Genomic DNA, 13,868 nt, shown 5'->3' with positions numbered 1-13,868 from the left:
AAATCTTTGATGAATCAAAAGTATTTGGGTAAAGCTTCTTAGAGAGGAAAATATTTGTACGACTACAAAGTAAGGTGCTTTGCTGCGGCTGCACTTGTATGAAATACGAAGATCCAATGAATCTTTTCGCTTGCAATGCATATGACTTTGTTCAGACTTGCAAACCTGCTGAGGACATTGATCTTTGTGATGCAAGATGTCTACTGATTTAATGGCAGGGATGTTTCTTGAGGTCAATACTGAGCTCGAGACTTTATTAAGGAATGAAAATTGGTTAGTGCGGCATTGGAATCTAAAGAATAATTTTAAGTATTATAATAATTTATGATCTTCAAATAAATTTTTAAAATATAATACTCGCTGATTCATATAATATTAATATTTTAGTCGAATTGAAATTGATTTCATTATGAATTTTCCTGAGGCCTTCGAACATGTTTAAGCTGAAGATACTTTACACATTGTATAAAAAAATTCCCTATCAATTAGGCAGGTTATTCCAAATCTTTAGTATGTAAGGAGATTACTTATTTTATATTTGCAAACATTATTTCCTACAAAGCATCAAATCCGCTCTGCTCCCTGATTTTTCAAAGTTCACAATTAAATAGAACGGAGTTTTCTGGAGCTCAATAAAGTGCAAAGCAAGTTTGCTCGGACGCAAGTTCAAGTCTGACTGAACTTCTATGTAATTAATTGACCGAGGAAATGTGGCTGCCGAAAAGATACCCCAAGCTTTCTCCTCAGCGGATCACTTCCAAGACAAAGAAAATTATCCAGGTTTATGGTCAAAATTTCTGAAATAGACGAATTTAAGATCATACGAATCGACATTTTTAGCCGAGGTTCAAAATAATTTTGCGCTTAATTTCGCAATTTTCACAGAAAATATTGAGGAAAAGGAAAATTCAATTGCCTTATCATTTACGAAGGTTCAATAGAGCAAGGGTGAGAAATTTTAGATAAATAGTGTAGATAATTGTCCAATGTTAGTATTAGTTCTGCCTGAGGGCTTAGACTTATTTATTAGATCGCAGTGTTTTTCGTGTACATCACTGTATATAAATAAAAATACATGAAATTAATTTCCGCGATACTTTTTGTCCTTTTCGTATATCTTTTATGAAGATATCAACGACTTGTTGGTAGAAGAAGCTAACGCTTGAGAATTTTGCGCAAAACTAATAAATTTGTACGTACACTATTCACAATATTCACCTACAATTTCTCATTAGAAACACCGTAAAAAAATCGATAAAAAAGTACGAATAAAGAGTTTTCCGCCTCAAAAAGTTTACGACTCATTCGAGGTGCGACATTATTGAAGGAAAAAGAACGATGGCCAAATTTCGAGACGGTTGTCAATATTCCGGTTCCTTTGTTTTCATTAACAAGTTTTTTACTAAACCTCATTTCTGCCTCTCGTCCATTCAATCTTGACTGAACATTACATGGGAACTTTATTTAAAATGTAACGCGAGAACTTGCTAGCTACTTTGACTTCTGCCAGCCCTGAACTGGCGAATGAAATGACGCGGCCATTATGGGAATTGGACCACAAATCTCGCCCAGTTGAAGTTGCGTCGGATTATCCTCTAAGGTGGAGAACGACGCTTTTTATAACGAGCAATAACTTGACATGGTTTAAAAAAAGTGAAAATTTGTAACGCAATTGCTTTAATGGAGCAGAAATTTCATCATGGTAGCGACGAGAAGTTATATTCTCCTAGTTATTGGGATTTTAGTCAAATCAATCAGAGCCTTCTCTCTAATTGTTAGATTAGTTTCAAAGTAAAAATCGGCGAAAATAAATTATTACCTATATCCTGGGCGGAAATAAACTTCAATTATTTTGCTTACAAGTAATGAAGAACATATTATCCAGATAAAAACGTAAAAATGTCATTAGTCAATGGTTCTTTTCCTGAAAGCTGTCCAAGTGCAGCGCAAACAAGTATATATTGGAAATACTTGTTTCTATAATTAACGGGGATTTGTATCAGAGAAAGCACCAACTGATAATATTTTTACTTATTAAGACAACAACATCATAAAACCTGAAAATAAAAACAACTGTTGCATAAGTAAATCTCATCATGATGGCTCAAATTGCATAAAGTTATTCACTATTACAATGGTCAGCATTTAATCTAAATCTCGCAAGGCACTAACATGTAAAATCCTAGTTTCCTCTCACGTAAAGAAAGATTCATGCTGTTTTCAATTATATTTTTTTGGGGGGATTTTTCTGAAATTAGCTCTGTTCTACCAACGAGGGGTTTTTTGGGGTTTCAAATTGATAATTCTCGAATTAAATAAATTAAAACTTCATATATATTAATCATCTTCCAAATCTTTTCCATAAGTATTACCTCTTTTCACAAAAATTATGATTTTCTCCAGTCAAATTGAGAAGCCATGTCCGAGGGATCTTTATCTTCATGTATATCGTCATCTACTCGTTCAAACTGTGAGGTGGTAACGTAATCCCAGGAACGTAATAATAAACTAAATATCGTCGATACCCTCGAGATAGGGACATTTAACTTAAATTAAATGCCGACATTAAGCCGGGACGCAAATTCTCGATCACATTAGCAAGATTTTATTTCGTTATCCTTGATATCATGGGCGTCGTACGCTCTCATTTCGCTCATTCCTCCCGATTAAACCTAACACGGAAGGGACCTGATCATCCCAAGGTGACAGGTTAAAAATAACCAGAATATGGCCAGCGCTCATCGATGCCAATGTTTGAGCTTCGTTAATTTCCTTCCGTTGACGCTCATATGCCAATACTTTGGTCGCTGCGCTTCAGTGGCACATCTTGTATAAAAAGTGAGGGAGCTTCGTGCTCCGCTGGTGATTTATGACAACATTAGCGTGTCTCGTAGCGACGTAACTTTTGCTCTTATTGCTGCGCTATTTCCCATGCTCTTTTAATACTTTTCTTGCGGTAAGACACGCCTTGCATCTCACTCGAGTGAGATATATGAGCTTCGTGAGTGAGTTCGTCCGTTTTAATCTATTGCCCGCGTTTCTGAGCCAAATGTTCGGATTATATAGAGTTCATCATATTGTGGTAATAATTTGAAACGAAATTAACTATCATAATAGATCACCGTAACACAAATTTAAAAGAACGAATGCTAGCTGAAGAAACTGATGGAACAATTTGTAAGATGACTCTGCAAAAGATTATTTCATAGCTTTACACATCGAAAATTTTTCATTCGAGTCTAGATTCAAATCTACGGAGATCAATAATCTAGCTTCTCCCCAGGCGTATCGAATAGGGATGTAAAGTTCTAAGGAATTTTGCAGTGTAAATCATTACCCGTTTATGGAATTTCGATATTTAGACTGCCAGCGATCACAAGCGAAGCGAAAGCGACAATCGAGTTAGCAGTTCAAGGCAGCAGTGCGGACGTTTGCAGTGACCAACAACTCCTTAAGACGACCAAACTTCTAATGTATATTCTGTGTACAAGCTCAAGTCGTAGGCCATTTCCATGCAGTATGTATTGGATTTTAAAGATCATATCATTTCATTTTTTTGTCTTATGACGCATGATCTTCACATAACGTGTCAGCATAAATATTGTTGGAAGATTCGATATTTGTGCAATGAATAGATCTACTATTAATACTGCACATGACAAATCACGAGCTACATTTACATCGATGAAAATGTTTACTTTAATGCACGTGGAATTTATTATAAAGACAAGCGACTCTATCTGCTCAAGTGTCTCGTCAAGGCTCTCCGTAATTTCTTTCATCTCGTTTCCGCAGGCTGAGCTCCGGCTAGAATGCTCATGGCGAGAGAAACGTATAGCTACGTTATGCATAGCAATTGCCGAGGCTGACACTATGTAATGCTCACAACAATTCTCGCACGATGTTAATGGACCTTTCAGCTTCTTAGCTTACATATATTTCGTCATTTGCATCTTTTTGTGAGTACTCGAGTGAACATAGACAGAGCGGCTGATGGACAACATAGATTTCCCGTAGTAAAAAATTGGAGCTAAAACGAGTCTGCGCAAAGGAAGCCACAACCGTAAAAAATAGCTTCCATTTTTCTGCAAGTCAAGCGAGGCTATGGGCTCCAAACTGAGCAGTTCATTGTGAGACTTTTCGATATTGCGACGAGGAAACTGTCCTATTAAATTGCTCGATGGAATTTTCTCGCTTGATAGAACGCTCGCTCGTTGCGCACCTAGCGAACCTGAATGCGGGCTACGGACCGGCGGCGCACTTAAGTGTACCGATCGCTCGAGGCGGTGGCACTTGTAATAGAGTTTAACATTCATTCCACGACGATTTCGGGATTTTTAATTCAGAAGCTCAATCTTTTACCAGTTCTGATGACTTTCTATGAATTCTAGTGTGTTGCTGCGACAATCATTTTCGATCCGATTGTCATTCGGCAGGGAAAAAAATTCTCGTCTTAAATATGTAATAATTCTTGAAGACACGTAAATGTGCTTTATATTTACAAGAAGCAAACTCGTCCTTGATCGTCATTAAAATTATGGCTGGCCAGATTTTTACAAGTGTTGCCCTCAATATCTGCTGCGGATAAATGAAATGTCTGCGTTACTTCAATTAATAAAGTAAACAGAATTGTATGACAAATTTTAAATAAACATCCATTCTACATCTTGAATGATTCTCAGAATTTTATTAAAAATGTAAAGTTGCATCTTTCCTATAAATTTAAAACTGAAATTAATCTGAGCTGGTGGAGATACGTGGGTTTAAACTTGAATTTCAATAATTAGTGTACATTAAAATTTTTAAGAATTATTAAAAGGATTCATGATGAAGAGATTCTGAAATTTCAAAGATAACTCTTTAAATGCATCGCCGAACTGAATATGTTATAAAAAAGTGATCACAGTTATTGTAGCTTTGTAGTAAAATTTAATTCTCTTTAAAAACGATATCCAATTAAATGATGTCATTTTAAATGCATTGCTAATCATTCTATATTGAAGATTATGTTCAACGAGGTCTTAAATGTATTTGCATAACCCACACTCCTACTTCATACTTCTCTTCCAATTATTGTCGTATAAGCGATAGTCTATAAATTGCCATGCATTAATGAGTTAATTATCCCTTGCTAATCACAAAGCATTGTAAAAATACATCCACTAAGAAAAATATAGAAATTAGAATTAGAATTAGAAAAAAATAGAATAGAGAAAATAAGTCACAAAAATATTCATACAGATAATGATTCAATTGGTTTATCGATTTGAGGAGCATTCTTCCAATTATAAGTGTAATGTAATTACTTGTAGTTAGCATAAAGATATAAGAAAAATTACCGATAACTATGCTGTCACATGATAGCTGTTTTGATTATCATGTAAGCCATCTTTATGTATATATTTATACAGTCAGTGATAAATAATCAGTCTTCAATTGCAGTATTCAAAATTGCAGACCCAAAACGATTAATAAGGACAATAACATTCATGTTTTTCGGGTATGAGAAATAATTTTGTACATGTGAGCAACAAATTACCGTTATATTGCAGACGATTATAATCGAAACGAGAACAAACACTCCGTTGACTCCTTCCTTAATTTGTTCATTCTAGTTTATGATGAAGTTACTTGAATATTTGAATAATTTTTTTCTGAAAAATCAGTAAATTTCAACAAAACATAATAATAAAAACAACTAAATATTTTCCTTGAGATAAGACAATAATGCTAAGACCTAGAGTTAATTATGTTAGGGCTTGATCCCTAGACATCTTCTTCCAATTAATCTCGCAGCCAAGATTATCAATTATAGACGTCAAAGTTAAAGGCTTCGATCCCGCAGCTCTCTCGGGATCTCCAGCCAGACTTTCATTGAAGCTTCAGGTCAGAAATTAATTTACTGTGTAAAATTGATGGAGATGTGAATTATTGGCTCACACAGAGCTAGACTAAAATCAAATCTGAAGTAATCCAAATGCCAGTAATTAAATGTTTGTAGCCAAGAAACAAATAGTTCAGAAATTAATATAAATTAATTACTCTTTCTCTTCGAGATGAACAGCTACTGCGAATTTAGAACTTACATTCTCCACTAATATCAGTAATTTGTAAAGAAAATGGAAAACATTTAACAAATACTGTATCCTTAGTATCCTTAGTATTTGTTTGGGACATAGCAGTCCCAGGCCACGATGGATCGCCGCCTCTGTCTACTGTAAAATTTTCCTTTTATAAGTTGTTGAAGGAAATTGTACTTGTTTCGCTTAAATTCCCAAATTACCATCGATTTACGATGAATTTCAGATATTGCATGTAGATTTTATCGGCTGTAGAATATTTAATTCGAACGGAATGGGTGTAATAACATCATGAATAAAAATTTACTCTACAGGAATACTATAATAGGTCACTCATAGCACAAGAATAAACAACGTATACCAACGATCATTATGAGCAAGCATGCCAAAAATCACCGCTTCATATATAGTATCAATCATTAAACATGTAGTTGCTTGAACTAAATGGATAAATTGTGTGTTTCAATAACAACTTTTAGTTATTCATGTCGCAGAAATAAAAAAAATTGCTTCTATCATTTGCAGTAGCAAATATCATGTGCTACGAATGAACAACATGCATCAACTGCCCCTAGCATTTCTCATACAATATAATTGAACTAAGTGTACCAACTACCAAATGTAGTTACCCAAGCTCCTAAGCCCGAAAAGCTGTGGGCGTAGTTACGGGCGTCCTCCAACTTTGCTAAGATGTTTGAACTCTCCTGCAAGGAAGTACGAGCAGAAATTCTTCGAGACATGCAAATTAAGTTTATTCCGCTATAGAGTGGACCATTCGGCGCAAGAACAGAAACAAGCAGTGTAACAAAATAAGATATTTTCTATCAAATGCTTCTAAGTTTGGAATTGCGTTTTGGTTTATGTGCGTTTTGGTTTATTTTACTTCAGTAACTTTTAAACAAATCATTGTTAACACAATGTTAACACAATGTCTTTGATATTCAATGTCATAAAACTTATAGCGAAGCTTTTTTCTGATTGAAAAGATATTATATGGAAAGCATATGCGGGACTAAGCGACCTTGGGACATCGAGTATTATTGAAACATTATTGCCAATTGTGTTGTGTGAATGCCCACTGTGTTGTGTGTCATTTATTTTCTAACATTTATTAATAAAAGTGAGGTGCATCAGTGGAGCACATAAAAATTTTCTAAACAACGTCTGGAATCTAACAAAATTAGAAGCAATGACACTCGATGGGCCGTGCTTTGTTTACTTGGAACTTGCATCGAATGCCCATCAACTGCAAGACGGCAGAAGTCAGCGTAACGCTAACTCACAAACCCTCGAACAGATCAAAAGATGTACAAGAATTGCATGCTCTTGAGGCTGCTTCTCGTCTCTTGTCAATGAGTCTTCGGACGTCGAGTTTGCAGCTCAAGATGGTATGATAGCACAACCTCACTCGAGCCAAAAGCTCTTTTATTCATTTTCAATACTTATTTAAATTGTTGAGATTGACAAGTATAGCTGTATAGGTTTTTTAAAATAGTTCAGCAAAAGTTATAACGTTGATTAGAAATTTTTTCTTGAGTAGCACGAGACAAAAACGGGCTAATTAGTGATGTTGGCATGAATATATTAATTATTTAGGTAATAACCCAGTGAGCATTAATGTAAAACATGCACAAAAGTTTATTTTTAATAGAACGATAAGTGCCATATAGAAGTGCTATAAATATTACATTATATAAGAGCTATATAAAAGTGCTACATAAAAATTTCAATGTTGGAAGTTAGAATTTAATAGAACGAATGTTCCGGTAGCATAAATACCCTTTGAAAGTAAGGCTTTCAGCTTACTTTAAATTGAAACAAAAAAATATTACTTTTCCTGGTTCACGCTAGTACGAATTCATCTGAAGTAGAAATCATTTACTTAGGTTTGGCTAGATAAGTTTCACTACTCGGTAAGGGAAACGCAGTCGAATCACCCCGTAATCTTGCGTGTAGCTGCAACTTAGAACTCTTAAGTTCTTAAGTGTTGCAGGTACACACGAGGATAAAAAAACTGTGCGGAGCCAACGACGAGTTTTTCTGCATTTGGCAAGAAGAACAAAGTGATGATGCGGCTTAAGATGTCAGGAAGAGAGCGCCGCTTTAGGAGTGTTGTTTCAAGACGAAGACTAGGCATGGGCATTTCAGGGAGGAATTGGTGACCAATGCGTTCGTGACGAAAAGGCCAAATGGCTGCGGAGTTATGCATGAAGGGGGATTGAAATTTCGAAAATCGAATTTCCGAATGGTATAAAATGTTTCGAGAGTGTGGGAATATTAATGCAATTGCAATTAAATAATGAGACTCGCCTTGTGTAGTGGTATGGCTGAAGAGGATAAGTTATCTGAATGAAACAAAGCTAGGGAAGGGAGAGGATTAATGGAGCCAGATCAAAAGTCGTCACCAACAATTCGCTGCTGATCATCAGACAGATGACGGACGGATGAACTAGGCTGTTCACGTATTTCGAGGATGAGCATCCCAGTTAGGTTGCCCCGCCGTTATTACGGTTGAGGCATAGGGGCGACAATAATTATTGCGAAGCTGCGGTAGACAAAATCTTAAAGAAAATTAATCGCTGGGGACGGGGGACATGCATGTCGCGGCGTAGTTGAATGGAAGACTTTGATGATGCCGCTATTAGAATTGTCGTGCCTTAGAATCTGAAGGCTGGGTGATTTGTTAAGCCATGTCTCGTGCATATTGCCAACTCACGACCGTAAGTTGGCACATGAGAAGTCCCTAGCCTTACCTTAAAAGAGCCCACTTTTTAGGAGAGGCTTCACTGAAAAGAGGCTGGATAGAAGCTGCTGAATGGAGTGCCAATTCAGGTACATAATTCTGAACGATCCGGATGGACGAAGAAGAGCGTGCACAAATTAGGCAATTTGAACAAAAGACAATTTGTTTCAAAATTTCATGGTTCTCGTGCCAGCGTGAGGACGAAGCTGCAAAATACGGTAAAATATTACCCGCTCATGCGCTCAAGAAAAAACCGTTTTCATTGATTTGTGCGTTGAATATAAGGAACTTCGATTGGTTTTTGAGACCAACGGCAGGCGAAAAGTTTTCTTTCTTAATGATTTACAACGATTTCATTACCGGGAAAGAGAAGTTGAAGAAGATCTTCCGGTGAGCAGGCATGCAGAGAATTGTATTCTATGTCCGTGTGATCCAAAATCACTGCACCGGAATTGCTTGTGAAGTTCATAGCGCCTATACAAAAAGCTCAAGAGGCCTTCTGGTTTGGTGAGAGGTTTCTGACTCTAGTAATGGTCTCTATGAAGTGGATATTTATAATAGATGCATGAATATAATATTTCTGCAAAATGAACGGTAAAAATGACTCTTCTATTTTGAAAGCGATATTTGTTTCTAACGTTATTTAGAAGCCTGGATATTGGCAGCCAAATGTCAAGAGAAGGCAAAGCTGTAATGGAGTCTCGGCTTCTTAAGATGTCGAGGACGGCCAAGGGCAAAAGGAGGGAAGGAAAAACTGCGATACCCGCTGAGACCTTCCATTGTTTCAACACTATATAGACGGCTCGTTGCTTTTGGTGTGTTGTTTAATCTGGAGAGGAGGCAGACATATCATTAAATGCTTGATTTGGATGAAGTAAAATATATTATAACCCAATTTTATCCTTGTCTTTTAGAACTTCCAATATTTTTTCGTCACGGCATGGTATTAAATGATGAATGATCCATGAGATACGCTTCGAATAGGTAGATTAAGTGGATAAAGCATTACTAGTTATAAGTCTGACAAATTACAATAAAAATGAAAACACTGGAAATTAAACTGGATGAAGTAAACTGTGGACAAATATACCATTGGCAAGGTTTGTAATTTTGAATGAGAACTAAGTGGCAGAAGAATTGTCATCAGACTCTCACGGTCTTAGGAGCTATACCGCGCATTATTCTCAAAAGACTCTTTGATGCATCCGTTAATAGTTTATTGCAGTGTTCTAACCGGGAGGTAATTAAATAACCCGCGTACAGGTAAGTCGTGTGTTACCTCCCGCTCATACAAAGCTCAAACAAAATCTTCTGAAATTTTTAATGAGTTATGACGGTATGCAATAGAAATTAGGTAGCATAACTGTTCGTGTTTTCATCCACTGTGAACATTACTTTACCCGAACGATATGTATTAGTTACGTTTCATTCATATATAAAATTAAAAACAAAATATAATGGGAATGATGCAAGGGAATAGAAACAACAGGAGCGGAAATATAGAAATTTATACAAAATTCAGTCTGAAAAATACTCCTAAACTTATCGTACATAAAACAAAACGTAAACTTTAGTAAACGAGCATTTTCAATTCGTCAATTATAAGTCTCATTGTATGAGACTGTATGAGACCTAATATCAAATGCATTAAGTATTCCATTCCATACGAATTTTTACTCATGCAATACATATGTTCACAAAGTAAAACTCGTGAATGATTTGTTTCAATATTTGTTTCTGTGTTTCCGGATCATCGAGCAATATTTCAGACATTCTGATTGATCTCCAGACTTTTCTCCTGCCCTTTATTTATCCATTCGTCGATCAACAGTGAATTCTTAGTCGTGACTTGTAAATTATAGGGAGAATACATCATCGGCTTTAGCTGAAGCTTCTGATGAGATCGTTGCACGATATTGCCTTGCGAATGTGGTGATAAATTTCCTGCTACGAAGTACGGCAGTTGAGCGCTGGTAATCTAATCACCTTTCTTAGTTCCGGAAACAGCTGAATGTTACCTGGAGTGAAATAGAGACTCGTGAATAATTCATTTTTACCGACGATTGTAATACAAGAATCGTCTATAGCTGGTCGTATGAGTCGCGGGTGATTCTTAGTATTTTGAGAACAATGTTGGCGAAAATCTTGTCTAAAATTCTAAAAATATTTAAGGAATAAGCGAAGATTGCGAGAAAATTGTGACGCGAGAATAACTTGAAAGTTGGAAGGTAATTTTAACTCGTGGATAAACTATACTCCAACAGCAGGTATAAAACGAAGCACGATAACTGATATCTTCGTGTATGTTAACGTGCCCTCAAAGTATCAAATAAAACATCTCTGGTAAACTTTGTGAAACTTCTGGCCCAGCGTTCTGGAGGTGTTTCCGTAGGAGCAGCTTACTTCTCAGGGACTTTTCAATTCCTGAGCTTTTTGAGCTCCTTACTTTTTCGACTTTAGGAAGAGCAGCAACTTTTTTGGTTGTACTCGGAAAAGTTTTCATCGTTTTTGTTGGTTCACGTCCGCAGCCTGGCTTTCAGTTCTCGCCAGAGGCTCTGTCTGTCCGCAATGTACTGAGTATTTCACCCTCTTATAAATGTTAACGTAATAACATAAATAAATATTTTCACCGTTTTTATCCTACTAACCATCAAGTCCTCGTGGGAGAAGACCATATATGGCAGATAATTACAGTGCCGTGTCCTAATTCATTTGAGATTTTTCATTAAAACTACGTCGATGTGTCCAACTGAAACTCAATACTGCCCTTCTCTTATATAGATTGCTGAAAGAAACTCGAACGTAAATTCAAGATTAATTAGTATTCGTGTACAAAGAGCTGCAGGGAATTACTTTGATCCAACGCACACTTTTCAAAAGTTAATTAATCTGAAATTTATTAGAAAATTGCAATGAAGAAATAAAAGTTCAAAATTAAATTCATTGGAAGCGTGAGCAAATAGGGTTTATCACAATTAATAGTTGCTTACACACAAGTATAAAAAGCAACTAATGTTTGAACTTGTACATGGTTCTGAATATCAATAGAAAAGTTTACAACGAAAACAACGTAGCATGTGAGAAATTGTGATTGACTCACACAATCGGATAAAAATGAAGCATGAATAGATTCAGCTGATATTTGTTGAAATTTACGATATGAAAGTGCTAATGGCGTTGATCTATCCAGTCGTATAAGGCGGCTGACTTCGAATATTTATGTGCCGGAGTATATATAAATATAATGGACGAGGATATTGCAACCTTTGCAGTAAAGGCGATGGTAGCAAAATATGGCGTCCAGTAAAAACTCCTCAAAGGTGTTACAATGGCGATTCCTTAATATTATAATATACTGCAAAGAAAAATTAACTAATTTACCCAACTGACGGGATAATTCTACATATGTCAGACAATCATGAATCTGGCTCAAATAATGACAAAGGAACGAACGACAAAATTGACAAACCTTCATGTACCTTCAAATAAGATTTTAATGCGTTGCGGTGCTAATGCCGTTATAAAATGGCAAATTAGAAATATAGAAGATATCAGTAAAAGGAAGGGACTCTAGACGGAAAATAAAAAGGACAGTTGGAAACTTAACGTTGAAAAATTTGAGGAAATGATAAGTAAACATTGGTCACAGCTGAGGAAACTGGTTCCCCGACCAACACTGGTGACCACGTTTACAGGCAAGTTGAAGCTTGAGATATTAATAATTGGTCATTGATTTATCTATACTACAAACTATAGATTACCGTAGAAATAATTTTTACATAACCTATATAAATTTAATCACTAAATAGCACTTTCACTCAAATAAAACGATAGTCGAACAGTAATCAGAAAGAAAAGTAGAACTTGAGGAACTGCGATGCTGTGCCGTCTGGAGTTAATTGACTGCACTTAAGGCTTGTCCAGGTGAATAGAGGACAATTGTTCGCCTAACTGCGTTAGGCGAAGATAACGATTGAATAAAAATTTCGGTCAATAGACTGTAGTGTGACTAATTAATGCTGGTACATGAATCTTCCTACCCTATCTGAAACTGCTCCCTACTTAACCTACGTAACTTTAATACCACATCTGAATACATCATCTGAATACATCATCTGAATACAACATCTGAGTACAACATGAACAAATGAAACGAACTAACAGAAACTAACAATGAACAATCATTACCAAAGGTGGGAAAATTTTCACTTTCACTCAAGCAAGAGAAGTGGACATGAGCAGCGTAGATGGTTTCCAATTTTTAAATTCAAACTATTTGCACGAGATAAAAAAATAGCATTTTTTACCCAGTTATGTTTGACGTATTTTGACTTGGAATAATGTTAACTGAACGAATAATTAGTATTTCTCATTGCCCTACTATTAAGAGTTAAAGTTATGGAGTATTGCTGATTAATTCAATTTCTGCTGCATTCATATGTTATTTTCAATGCATGATTGCGTACAATAGTCATAATTTAATCTATTTTGTATTATTGCCGAATGTTAATTTTTAATCTTTGAAGTATCTAATTTTAGACATAAGCTTAATAAATGCAGGGGATTTCGGTTAACAGCAATTCCGATTTTTTCTCCAGCAACAAAGAGACTTCTGCATCGCTAGCAAAGTACTTCTGTCGACCAGGACTGTTGAAGACGTCGCTTACATACGCGGAAGAGATATAAACAAGCACAGAACGGAACATAAATCCTTCTTACTCCGACAACCTTGTTTTAGATTGGAATTTATTACTGGTAGCTTGATGGCCCATGCACCTGGTGATGAATAGTCTATTTCAAGAAATTGGTCCCAAATTCAGTGGAAGAGGTGCATGAGAGCATTTTGTTCCATAACTGATTAACTAATATTTGCACGGCGTTTTAACATGAGTAAAAATCTACGGCATTACTAATGACTTTACCAAAAATAAATTGTTGACATACTTCGCCGCAAACTAATGAATCTATATTAAAAATTAAACTTTGAACTTCTTTGAAAGTATGCTAATAGATCATCCTGAAATTTATGCAAACTGAAGAGCAAT

The sequence above is a fragment of the Hyalella azteca genome, unplaced genomic scaffold (assembly GCF_000764305.2).
Source record: "Hyalella azteca isolate HAZT.00-mixed unplaced genomic scaffold, Hazt_2.0.2 contig7618, whole genome shotgun sequence".
NCBI classification, from domain to species: Eukaryota; Metazoa; Arthropoda; class Malacostraca; order Amphipoda; family Hyalellidae; genus Hyalella; species Hyalella azteca.
Note: the sequence above shows the minus strand (reverse complement) of the source record.